Raw genomic sequence first — 13,432 nt, 5'->3', positions numbered from 1 at the left:
CGTGCCGGGCCGATCCGGACAGTGACATCAGCGGCAACTCCTGAAGGGGAATCCCCATGTGTTCGGGGATTCCGCTTCAGGAGTTTCCCCTCATGTCACTGCCCAGATATGGACAGAGACATCAAGCGCTCTGTCCAGGAGCGGAATCCCCGAACACACGGGGATTCCGCTCCTTCAAGGAGCTAAAGTGCGGCTAGCACATAGCAGAGCGGGGAGATACCTCCCCGCTCTGCTATAGTGGCGTCGCTGCAGTAGTAGTAGCAGCAGCAGCAGCAGCTGCTGCAGCTGCTAGCGGCGCCATCAAAGGTGTCGCCGGGCCAGGGCGCTTTTAAAACAAGCAGGAGAAGGGAGCCAGCGCAGCGCTCCCTTCCACCTGCTGTACACCCCGGCCCTGCCACACCGTGTACAGCGATGCCATTCGTCAGAATGGCATCAACTCCTCCTCCTCACATGCACTCTGCGCTGTGAGGAGGAGGAGATAGAGCGCAAGAGCCGGAAAACCCGGCCGTCACTCGGGACACATCCCGGTGATGGCCGGGTATTACCCGGCCCCATAGACTTCTATGGGAGCCGGGCGGCCGGGTACCCGGGCGAAAATAGAACATGTCCTATTTTTTGACGGGCGGTTTTCCCGGCCGTCAAAAAATCGGTCGTGTGAATAGCCCCATTAGGGATCTATTATTCCTAATGCAGCCGGGTGCCGGCCGATTTATGAACGGCCGGCACCCGGCCGGGAAACCCTGCCGTGTGAATGAGGCCTTAGGCATCTGTTGCGGTCATCCGTCATCCATAGGCTATTATATCATGTGATTAATGGAAACATCATGAAAAGCTCTTGACATATGTTTAACGGATGCCTGTGACAGATGTCATATAGTGGCATTGGTCACCTAGAGCTCTTTTAGCCTCCGTCGGTATAATGGGAGCCTATGGCTACATTTGACATATGCGCAGGGAGGAGCTGTAACAGCACATACATCAAACAATCCACTCTGCCTTGGCAAGGGTATTTAGATATAGGGAAACTGGATCTCTGCCCCGGCTGAAGGAAAGCCTTGCTACGACTAATGCATGTAGACACAATGTAGCTTTTACCCTGGACACGATGCCAGTGCTGCAAAGTAACGGTGTTAACCATTGAGACACTTGAATGTTGGATGTTTTTAATTATTGATATATTTTGAAATAGTGATGAATTAGAAGAGTTGTCCATTCATTTGCTTCATTGCATTACATCCTGACTACTACCTAGATATGTAGGAGAGATATCTTTGTTATTCTTACAATTTACAGTAAACTAGAGTATACTCATTCACTGTTACAAAGTATTCAATGGATCCCTTCTAAAACAGGTTTAGCTGGTTTATCCATAGGCACTAAGTGAAGGCTAACACGTTTTGACAAACTACCTACGCAGAATGGTCTATATGTGGGTCTTTTCTGTATTGCTTTTGATAAAAGTTCACATTTGATGCACTTATGAGAATCTATTAGGGAATTGCATAAATATTTGTTCCTTAATGTGGTGTTATTTTTGGAAGAAAGCTTTTAAATAGTACAGTAGGACAGCTTGGGGAATACAAATTTCCTCATCAGCAGACTATTCGTATATTTTCCCCATTACAGTGCAGGTCAAGTAAAGTAATGTTTTATTTACCATATGTATCAAGGTATATTAGAATATGACAAGTATATACAATTAGTTGAAGGGGAGATAGAGGAGGGATAATGGTTACACTCTGGACAAAAAGGTTTTGAAAAAATTAAAGGATAGTAAAATAAACATTAGCAACCAATGACAAGCAGCTGCTGCAAAATCAAATAAAATAATGTGGTGCATGTAAAGGGGCTAGATACACATGATGAACAAAGTTGGATTCTTATATAAATCACTAGTCTGACCACATATGGAATACTGTGTACAGGTTTGCTCCCCTGTGTATAACACTAAAGTAATTATTGTAATGGGTGGAATACAGTACAGAGAGAAATTATTCCCATCTTGCCATTGAGAACACATGCATGCTTGGCCGGGTCTAGAATGCATGTGTATGGGACGGTTGGGAGCTATCTACGGTGTATGGCCAGCTTTCGGGATGGCCTAATCACTATGCATAAAAATATCAAAGGTCAATACAGAGATCTATCTAATTTGCCTTTTATACTCTGGACTGTGACCATAACAAGGGGGCATCCACTACCAGAATTGAAGGGTTTATTTCATGTCAAAGGAGTGAGACTATGTAAAACAACATTTTGTTTATGTCCGTCTGTAACCTTACTATGTCGCTGTCACGAAGTGTGTTAGTGGACCCACTAGGCCGTACCGCCGTAGCGGGGAGGCAGCTGGCCAAACAACAGGAAACCCCAGAAATACAATGTCCCGCACAAGGGTACCTGGATAGTCCAGACGGTGCCCGCAGCTCTGGCATAGATGGAGATGGGTGCAGCAGATAACGCCAAGCATGGCGGCTGACACAGGTGCCGCAGGTTGCGCCAGACGTGGCGGATTCCTCCGGACGTGGCGGATTCCTCCGGACGTGGCAGATGACACAGTACGTGGCGGATTCCTCTGGACGTGGCAGATGACACAGGACGTGGCACGACTATATACTAAAGGCACAGCACGGGAAACAGGAACAGGGAACAGGGCACGGGTAACAACTGAAACGGGAAACACTAAGGGACCATTTGCAAGACAGACTGGGAAAACTAACAACGCTCAGGCAAGGATTAGAAGGCCTGGGGCCTTCTTATAGACCAGGAAATCGTGGCAGTTGATGATGATGACGACTTCCTATTTGCGCGCGCTGGCCCTTTAAGGCCGGGCACAAACGTACGCCCGTACCCTACGGGACACAGCAGAACGGAGCGGAAGTGAGCGCTGGCGTCTCCTAGGAAGGAGATGGGGACCAGCGCTCACGGATCCATGGCCACGGGCGTCAGGAGGTGGGTAAACCCGACGGCCCGCGGCCATAGACGCTACAGTCGCTATGCTACTGCACATTATAAATTGAATGCTACGTTTATGTGTTAAATTTACTGAGGTGAGGAGGGTCCATTGGTTGCTAGTTTTTTTTTTTTTTGCAAGGCACAGTCATAGGTATGGAAGGAGTCTACTCTCCGGTCTCAAAGCTTCTCAGGGAGTGTGTTAGGATTTATTGTGCAGAGTTGTAGTCATTAAATAGCCTCATAACATAGATGTTGGGCAGCCTGTAGCAATGATAAGGAATTTGATAACCCCTTTTTAGGTAAAAGTCATCCCAGTGATTAGTTGATCGCTGTAGTTGCAACTTCCCTAACCCTTGGCATACAGCTGTGCTTGTCAGGGAAAGTCGCATCTGGCCATACGTTTTTACCTGCAGCCAGGGGCGGACATACCATTGGTGCAACCTGTGCAGCTGCACAGGGGCCCAGTAGGTAAGAGGGCCCACTGTTACCTTAAAGCAACTGTCTTCTGTCTGTTAGAGTGCATGTACATGTCTGAGATGATGAATTGTATGGCTAACAATTATCTATAATGAAATTTTGGAGAGAAAAGGGGCCCATATGATAATCTTGCACAGGGGCCCTCAGCTGTCTGTGTATGCCCCTGCCTGCAGTGGCTGTAGTAGAAGTATTACATGCCGGCCATTCAAATAAAGTTCCTGTAATATATGTATGGCCGAGTCTGCCCAAACAAGATTCGTCTCTATGTCATCCATATGCCCTAAAAGGACACATTGAAAGGGATTGTCTTCATGAGACCACCTTTTTATAAAATTCCTAAATGTTTGAAATTGCAATGAGTTACTGTAGGATAAAGTTCAGAAATATGTCCCTCTCTACTTATTATCCTCAGTGAAGCATCTACCCATATAGAACAACCCTTAGAATACTATATATCTGAAGGGTGCAAGTACAAAAAACACATTGCAAAATGACAGCAAATCATGGGAAGACCATAAGCGCTACATGTAGGGGCAGCTTTATAGAGATGGATCAATGCCTAATTGAATGTACTAAAACTGATACATTCTAGAAAGTGCTTTGAATTCAATATTACTTAACATTTTAGCAACATGTGTCGGTTTCTATTTTGTAAATGTACACATCATCTTTAGCAAACAACTTAATATTTTTATTAGAAAACAAAATTCAATAAAATTATCCAACTTTATGTAGAGTTAGGAAGTTCACATATAATGAATGATTAGGTAAATAATTTAGCATGAATCAATTAAAACAATATTGCTCTCCTTTCTACGTGACACACATGAGGATTATTTATACAGACATCTAGACCCAGGGACATTGTACAGAGACCATAATAAGATTACACCTCACCATGGATACTATCAGTAGCACTGAATAGACTAAACCCTGTGCATACAACCACAACAAATACTGTTTCTGAAAAAGATGTATATTTTTATTCAAAATACCTGTTAAAGAGACTCTGTCACCACATTATAAGTGCCCTATCTCCTACATAAGGAGATTGGCGCTATAATGTAGGTGACAGCAGTGCTTTTTATTTAAAAAAACGATCTATATTCACCACTTTATTAGCGATTTTAGATTTATACTAATGAGTTTCTTGCCCAAGCGGGCGTGTTTTTACTTTAGACCAAGTGGGTGTTGTACAGAGGAGTGTATGACGCTGACCAATCAGCATCATGCACTCCTCTCCATTCATTTAGGCAGCGCATAGGGATCCTTTTAGATCACTATGTGCTGTCTTATACTAACACATTAACAATACTGAAGTGTTTACACAGTGAATAGACATTCCACGGGACGTCTATTCACAATCTCTGCACTTCGTTACTCTGTCTGTGGTAGTTACAGCAGAGGAAGCGTAATCTCGTTGTAACCTGTCATTTACCGTGTAATCTCGCGAGATTACGCTTCCTCTGCTGTAACTACCACAGACAGAGCAACGAAGTGCAGGGATTGTGAATAGACGTCCCATGGAATGTCTATTCACTGTCTAAACACTTCAGTATTGTTAATGTGTTAGTATAAGACAGAACATAGCGATCTAACAGGATCCCTATGCGCTGCCTAAATGAATGGAGAGGAGTGCATGACGCTGATTGGTCACTGATTGGTCAGCGTCATAAACTCCTCTGTACAACGCCCACTTGATCTAAAGTAAAAACACGCCCACTTGGGCATTAAGCAGCTCATTAGCATAAATCTAAAATCGCTAATAAAGTGGTGAAAACAGATCGTTTTATTAAATAAAAAGCACTGCTGTCACCTACATTACAGCGCCGATCTCCTTATGTAGGAGATAGGGCACTTATAATGTGGTGACAGAGCCTCTTTAATATAGATATATGTAAATTCAGAAATTGGTTTAACCAAACATAAAGCTATGGGGGGAATTTATTAAGACTGGTGTTTCATACGCCAATCTTAATAGTGAGAAATTTGGGGTAAGATGCAACACATTTATTAAGTGCCTCTTCATAAATGTGTCAAATCTCTTGTTTGATCGTGCACCACTATTGTGACCAATGACCGTGGCCATGCGCTATTAATTTCCCCCTTCCCTTTGGATATACTGTGAAATAAAAAAAGAGACATACTTAACCCCTTCCCACTTTGGCCACTTTTGACCTTCCTGACAGAGCCTCATTTTTAAAATCTGACATGTTTCACTTTATGCGGTAATAACTTTGGAATGCTTTTACCTATCCAAGTGATTCTGAGATTGTTTTCTCGTGACACATTGGATACATGTTACTGGCACAATTTGCTCGATACATTCAATATTTAATTGTGAAAAACACCAACATTTTGTGAATTTTTTTTTCTAAATTTAAATGTATCTGCTTGTAAGACAGGCAGTTATACAACACAAAATTGTAATTAACATCCCCATATGTCTACTTTAGATTAACATAGTTTTTTGAACATCCTTTTATTTTCCTAGGACGTCACAAGGCTTAGAAATTTAGCAGCAATTTCTAACATTTTTAAGAAAATTTCTAAAGGCTATATTTTCAGTGACCTGCTCAGTTGTGAAGTGGCTTTTAGGGCCTTATATATTAGAAACCCCCAATAAGTCACCACATTTTAAAAACTCCACCCCTCAAAGTATTCAAAACAGCATTTAGAGTTTCTTAACCACTTAGACGTTTCACAGGAATTAAAGCAAAGTAGGGGTGAAATTTAAAAATGTCATTTTTTTTTTTTGTTGCAGAAATTCATTTTTAATCCATTTTTTTGTAACGAAAAAAAATCAGAAACTTTTACCGGAAAAACACAACTCAATATTTATTACCCAGGTTCTGCAGTTTTAGGAAATATCCCACATGTGGCCCTAGTGTGCTAATGGACTGAAGCACAGGCCTCAGAAGCAAAGGAGTACCTGGTGGATTTTGGGCCTCCTTTTTATTAGAATATATTTTAGGCACCATGTCAGGTTTGAAGGGCTCTTGCGGTGCCAAAACAATGGAAATTCCCCAAAAGTGACCCCATTTGGAAAACTAGACCCCTCAAGGAAATTATCCAGGGGTATAGTGAGCATTTTGACCCCAAATGTTTTTTGCAGAAATTATTGGAAGTAAGCCATGAAAATTAGTAGATGTAGGTTTAGCAAATTTTTTCTCATTTCCACAAGGACTAAAGGAGAAAAACCACTGCAACATTTGTAAAGCAATTTCTCCCGAGTAAAACAATACCCCACATGTGGTCATAAACGGCTGTTTGGACACACAGCAAGGCTCAGAAGGGAAAGAGCACCATTTGGCTTTTGGAGCTCAAATTTAGCAGGAATGGTTTGCGGAGGCCATGTCGCATTTGCGAAGCCCCTGAGGCGACAAAACAGATAAAACGCAGAAAAAGTAACTCCATTTAGGAAACTAGACCCCTTGAGGAATTCATCTAGGGGTGTAGTCAGCATTTTGACCCCACAGGCGTTTCATAGATCTTATTAGAATTGGGCAGTGAAAATAAAAACAATCCTTTTTCTTCAATAAGACGTAGCTTTAGCTCAAAATTGTTAATTTTCCCAAGAAATAAAGGAAAACCCCCCCCCCCCCTAACTTTTGTAAAGCAACTTCTCTGGAGTACGGAAATACCCCATATGTGGTCATAAACTGCTGTTTGGGCACACGGCAAGGATCAGAAGAGAAGAAGCGCCATTTGGCTTTTGGAGCATAGATTGTGCAGGATTAATTTCTTGGCACCATGTCGCTTTTGCAAAGCCACTAAGGTACCAGTACAGTGGAAACTACCCAAAAGTGACTCCATTCACGAAACTACACCCCTTGAAGAATTTATCTAGTGGTGTAGTGAGCATATTGACCCCCACAGGTGTTTCATAGATTTTATTAGAATTGGGCAGTGAAAATAAAAAAAATCCTTTTTCTTCAATAAGACGTAGCTTTAGCTCAAAATTTTTCATTTTCTCAACAAACAAAAGAAAAAAGAACCACAACATTTGTAAATCAGTTTCTCCCGAGTACGGCAATACCCCATATGTGGTCATAAACTGCAGTTTGGGCAGACAGTAGGGCTCAGAAGGGAAGGAGCAGCATTTGGATTTTGGAGTACAGATTTTGCTGGATTGGTTTCTGGGTGCTATGTTGCATTTTCAAAGCCCCTGTTGGACCAAAACAGTGGAAACCCCAAAGAAGTGACCCCATTTTGGAAACTACACCCATCAAGGTATTTCCCTAGGGTTGTAGTGAGCATGTTAACCCCGCATGTGTTTTGCAGAAATTAGTGTGCACTCGATGTTACAGAGGGAAAATTTGATTTTTTCCATAGATATGCCAATATGTGGTGCCCAGCTTGTGCCACCATAACAAGACAGCTCTCTAATTATTATGCTGTGTTTCCCGGTTTTGGAAACACCCTACATGTGGCCCTAATGTTTTGCCTGGACTAATCGACAGGGCTCAGGAGTGAGTGTCATGCGAAGTTGAGGCCTAATTTGGTGATTTACAAAGTATTGGTTCATAATTGCAGGGCTCTGATGTGAAATAATAAAAGAAACCCCTGAGAAGTGACCCCATTTTGGAAACTAGACCCCTCACGGCATTTATTAAGGGGTGTATTGAGCATTTTCACCCCACAGGTCTTTTCCATAAATGATTGTGATGCGGATGGTGCAAAGTAAAAGTTAAAATGTTTCCCTAGATATGCCACTTCAGTGGGAAATATGTTGGGCCCAGCTCGTGCCACTGGAGAGACACACCCCAAAAATAGTTAAAAGAGTTCTCCTGGGTATGGCGATGCGATATATGTGGAAGTAAACTTCTGTTTGGTTCAGAAGGGAGGGAGCGCCATTCGGCTTTGGAGTGTGGATTTTGCTTGGTAGTAGTTTTGTTTGAGTATTGCTGGTGTTTCCGTTTATAATGTGGGGGTACAAGTGAGCCAGGCATAGTATATCAGGGGCATAGTCAGGTGGTATAATGGGGTAAGAAAATAATAAAATAATCCACAGATGTGTGTTATGCTGTGAAGCAATCCTTTCTGCACAGGCCAGTGTCGCACTGATAAATATCCTTCTTTATCCCCCTTTTGGTCCACACTCCGCACCTTTGCAGTTTGGGGAATTTGTTGCTGGGAAAGTGTTGTCCTGGTATAATACGGGCACCCTCGCTTCCAGCACATTTGGAAGGGCCCTACCCTTCCTGGTTCCCTAATTTTAGGGCCTTGATAAATTGCCTCTTGAAACAGAAGAAATGTTCCCCTCGGACCTGCAAAACTGGATATTTTTTTATTTCCTTACTTATTTGGAGCCTCAACTGATTTTATTTTTTCATAGACGTAGTGTAAAAGATCTGCCAGACCCAGCTTCTGTGTCGATGCCCTTGGTTAATCAGTCTGCATCTGCTCCTAGGTCTGTTAGAGTGACTCGATCTGCTACCACTCAGGCTGGTAGGCTGAGGAGTGGGAGAACCTATCACAGCCTGGCCAGATGGTTCTAGCTCCCGCCTTCGGTCTATGTATACCTTCATTTGCATCTTGTCTTTGCCTGTGATTCTCTCTTATTTCCTGGCTCTGCTGTTCCAGCTATTACTATTGACCTCTGCTTCATTTTGACCCAGGCTTTACTACGCTCCTGATCTGCGTTTGGTACCTCGTACACACCTGGTTTGACTCGGCTCGTTCACTACTCTTGTTGCTCACGGTGTTGCCGTGGGCAACTGCCCCATTTCCCTTGCTTCTGTGTACCCTTGTCTGTTTATCTCTCGTGCACGTATTGAGCGTAGGGACCGTCGCCCAGTTGTATGCCACCGCCTAGGACGGGCCGTGCAAGTAGGCAGGGACTGAGTGGTGGGTAGATTAGGGCTCACCTGTCTGTCTCCTCACCCCGTCTTTACACGTAGTGGGCTGTTTTTTTGCGGATCGAGCTGTAGTTATTGCTACCATTTTGGGGTACAAGCGACTTTTTGATCTACACCCCCTTTAGCTACACATCTAACAGGGGCATAAGAAGTAACCATGGGACCCCATAGCAATATTCAGAATGGAGCCCCACTTTACCAAGCGTCATCCCTGGAAGCTGGGCTGGACGCAGAGACATAGAGATCTGGTAAATATAATATTTTTTTTGTATTATTCTGAGTTGTGATTTTTGCTGCGGAATCTCAGCTTTTCCACTGCAAATATCCCAACATCTACAATTCGTTGCAGGTTTTACCTTCCCATTGAATTCAATGGGGAAAGCTAGCAAAACAGAACCAGCAATTCCAAACATAAATTGACATGCTGCGAATTAAAAAAATGCACCACAGGTCAATTTATGAAAGTTTTTTCAGTGTATTTTTTACACAGCGTGTAGATGAGATTTGTTCAAAAGTCATCCACTCTGCTGCTACTGTATTACGCTGCGGATTTTACGCAATGAAATCCGTTGCGTAAAATACGCAGTGTTTACGTTACGTGTGGACATACTCTTACACGGTCAGCACTGACTGGACAATGTTAGAATGTGTAGGGACACACTCCTGACAAGGGGAATGATAACACCCAGTATACCACTATAACCATAATAGTGGTGAAATGACGTGTGGATGGTAATTTAACCAGTATATCAAATTCATCAAAGGAACACAGAGGAAATGCGTACGCTAAATGCCAAGGACAGAGGGTTTACATTTTTGCATGAGTCAGCCTAGCAACACACAAAGGGATATTTCTTGGAGACCTATGAATTAAAGAGGAACCTCATATCCACTTATGCCACCTATAGTGAGATGCCACTCTTCCTTAAAGGCTATGTACACCTTCGAAAGCTAATTTTTTTTAACCCTTTAATGACCAGCCTATTTTAAACCTTAATGACCAAGCTATTTTTTACGTTTTTCCATCGTCGCATTCCAATTGCTATAACTTTTTTATTTTTGCGTCGACATAGCTGTATAACGTCTTGTTTTTTGCGGGACAAGTTGATCCGTCGTTTTGACGGAATCAATAGCGTAGTCGACAACACTATTGATTCCGGCAAAACAACAGAACCCTTGCACAACTGAGACAAACGGAAGCCATTAGCACCGAATCCATCAACATTGAAATCAATGGTGATAGAAACCTATGGTTTCCGTTTGTGTCTGTCAGGGCTCCATTCCGACGGAAAGCTCTGATGTTCCGTCAGAATGGAGCCCTGGTGCAGATGTGAACGAAGCCTTACATTCACAATCCAATGTCATTGAGATCATATAGTTTTAATTACGACAATAGATCCTTGCTAGGCAAAGATCATGCATTGTTCATGTTAAACTATATTAAATATATATATAAAATATATAAAATATTTTTTACAGGGTCTGTTTTTTTTTGTTGTTTTTCTTTACGCAGCCCTTTTTCAAATTTTCACTTTTGTTTTTTTCTCCCCACCTTTCAAAAGCTATAATGTTTTTATTTTTCCGTCTATATCGCCATACGAGGGCTTGTTTTTTTCCAGGACAAGCTGTAGTTTTTCATGGCACCATTTATTGTACTGCATAATGTACTGGGAAGCTGAAAAAAAATTATTTGTGGGGTGAAATGGGCAAAAAACAGTGATTACGTCATATTTTGGGGGGGTTTTGTTTTACAGCGTCCATCAGGCGGTAAAAACTACATATTCACCTTATTCTACAGGTTGATACGATTACGGCGATACAAAATTTATATGTTTTATTTTATGTTTTACCACTTTTAAAAAAATAAAACCATTTGCTAAATTAAAAAAAACTTTTTTGTCGCCATATTCTGAGAGCCATAACTTTTTAATTTTTCCATCAAATTAGCGGTGTGAGGGCTTAAGTTTTCCGGGGCGAGCTGTAATTTTAACTGATACCATTTTGTGGTATATGCGACTTTTTGATAATTTTCTATTTCATTTTTTTGAGCGCTAAGGTGACCAAAAAACAGCAATTTGCGTGTTTTATATATATATTTTTTACAGCATTCACAGATCGGGTTAAACAACGCTATATTGTGATAGTTCGGACTTTTACGGATGCGGCGATACCAGTTATGTTAACTTTTTTTTTTATTAACATTGATTTAGGGGAAAAATGTGAAATGTTTTTTTTTTTTTAACTTTTAATACTTTATTGTTTTTGGAACATAACAAAAATCTTTATTTAACTGTTTTTTACTTTTTTTATTAGTCCCCGTAGGGGACTTGAAGCAGCGATCGTTGGCTCGCTTGCATGATATATCGTGATTCTGACAGTCTCCGGAGGCAGTGCTTCAAAGGAGTACAAAGATGGCAGACCTGGGGCCTTTTGTTCGGCCCCCAGGCTGCCATAGCACCTGTTGTAACCGACCGATTGTGCCACGGGGGGGCGCGATCGCGTGTTTGAGGGGGCGCCCCCCAGATTCTAACACTTTAAATGCCGCGGTCGCGATTGATCGCGGTATTTAAGGTGTTAAACGGGCGGAATCAAAGTGAACTTTGATTCCGCTCATTGCAGGGAGGTGTCACACGCTGTGTATGGAGCGAGCTCAGCCCGTGAGCTCGCTCCATACTTCCCCTTAACCCTCATCACGTACAGTTACGTGATTTTGCGTGAAGGGGTTAAAAACAGTGCCCCTCCTGTCACTTGTCACTCCCTGGTCCCTGGGGTGGGGTCTGTACTACATCACTTCCTCTTGACTGTAATAATCTATGACATTTCTCTGTCAATTGACTCCTATTTATTGCAGCTACTATAAGGCTAGATTCACACGGGCGTTGCGCATCTCGGACGTGAAAAACGCGCCCGATGTGCATCTGTGCTCTGCCCTGCGTGACGCTATGTCACGCATCCCCCATAGACTAGAGTCTATGGAGGGATGCGTGAAAAAATAGGACATGTCCTATTTTCTCACGGACCCTTCACACGGTTCGTTGAAACAACGGCCGTGTGAACGGCCTTATAGAATTATATAGGTCCGTGTGATGGCCGTTGTTTTAACGCCCATCACACGGACGTATAACATGTTCGTGAGAATAAGGCCTAAAGAACAGACACCCTGCTGCATTGGCCGCACCAAACTGAAATTAAATACATGTGACATTCCCTTTAAACATGGCTAGAGAATGCCCACAAGAGCTGAACCCTATTTTCAATCAACATTTGCAGTCATCAATGTCTGGCAGGGACTTCCATTATACTGTGCTGACCTGCTGTAACGTACTTACCTTTCCCCACTCCTGCATTGTCCTCCACGGGCCAGCCGCTGCTGACGGCAGAGTTACGGTGAAGCATGCGTAGTGTGCACGGCCACCTGATCATAAGTAAAATTACATCCATTAAAACACTTGTTTTAAAGACCAGGCCAATTTGAGTTTTTTCTTTTCGTTTTTTCTTCCCTGCATTCCAAAAGCCTTAACTTTTCTATTTCTACGTCGATGTAGCCATATGAGGGCTTGTTTTTTGCGGGACAAGTTGTAGTTTTTCTTCGCACCATTTATTGTACTGGGAATGTAAAAAAAAATTATTTGTGAGGTGAAATGGGCAAAAAACAGCGATTACACCATGTTTTGAGGGATTTTGTTTTTACAGCGTCCATCAGGCGGTAAAAACTACATATTCACCTTATTCTACAGGTTGATACGATTGTGGCGATACCAAATTTATGTTTTGTTTTATATTTTACACTTTTAAAGAAATAAAACTATTTGCTAAAAAAAATAAATGTTTTGTGTCGCCATATTCTGACAGCAATTTTGTTTTTATTTTTCCATCAGTTTAGCGGTGTGAGGGCTTACATTTTGCGGGGCAGGCTGTAGTTTTCACCGATAAGATTTTGGGGTACATGCTACTTTTTGATCACTTTTTATTCCGTTTTTTTTGGAGAGCTAAGGTGGCCAAAAAAGAGCAATTTGCATGTTTTAAATTATTTTTTTTACATCGTTCACCAAGCGGGTTAAACAATTATATTGTGATTTGGTTCGGCCTCTTAGGGGTGCAGCAATACAGTTATGTTAACTTTTATTTTTTTAACATTGCTC

This window comes from Rhinoderma darwinii, chromosome 11 (assembly GCF_050947455.1).
Source record: "Rhinoderma darwinii isolate aRhiDar2 chromosome 11, aRhiDar2.hap1, whole genome shotgun sequence".
Taxonomy (NCBI): Eukaryota; Metazoa; Chordata; class Amphibia; order Anura; family Rhinodermatidae; genus Rhinoderma; species Rhinoderma darwinii.
This window is presented reverse-complemented; position numbering follows the sequence as displayed.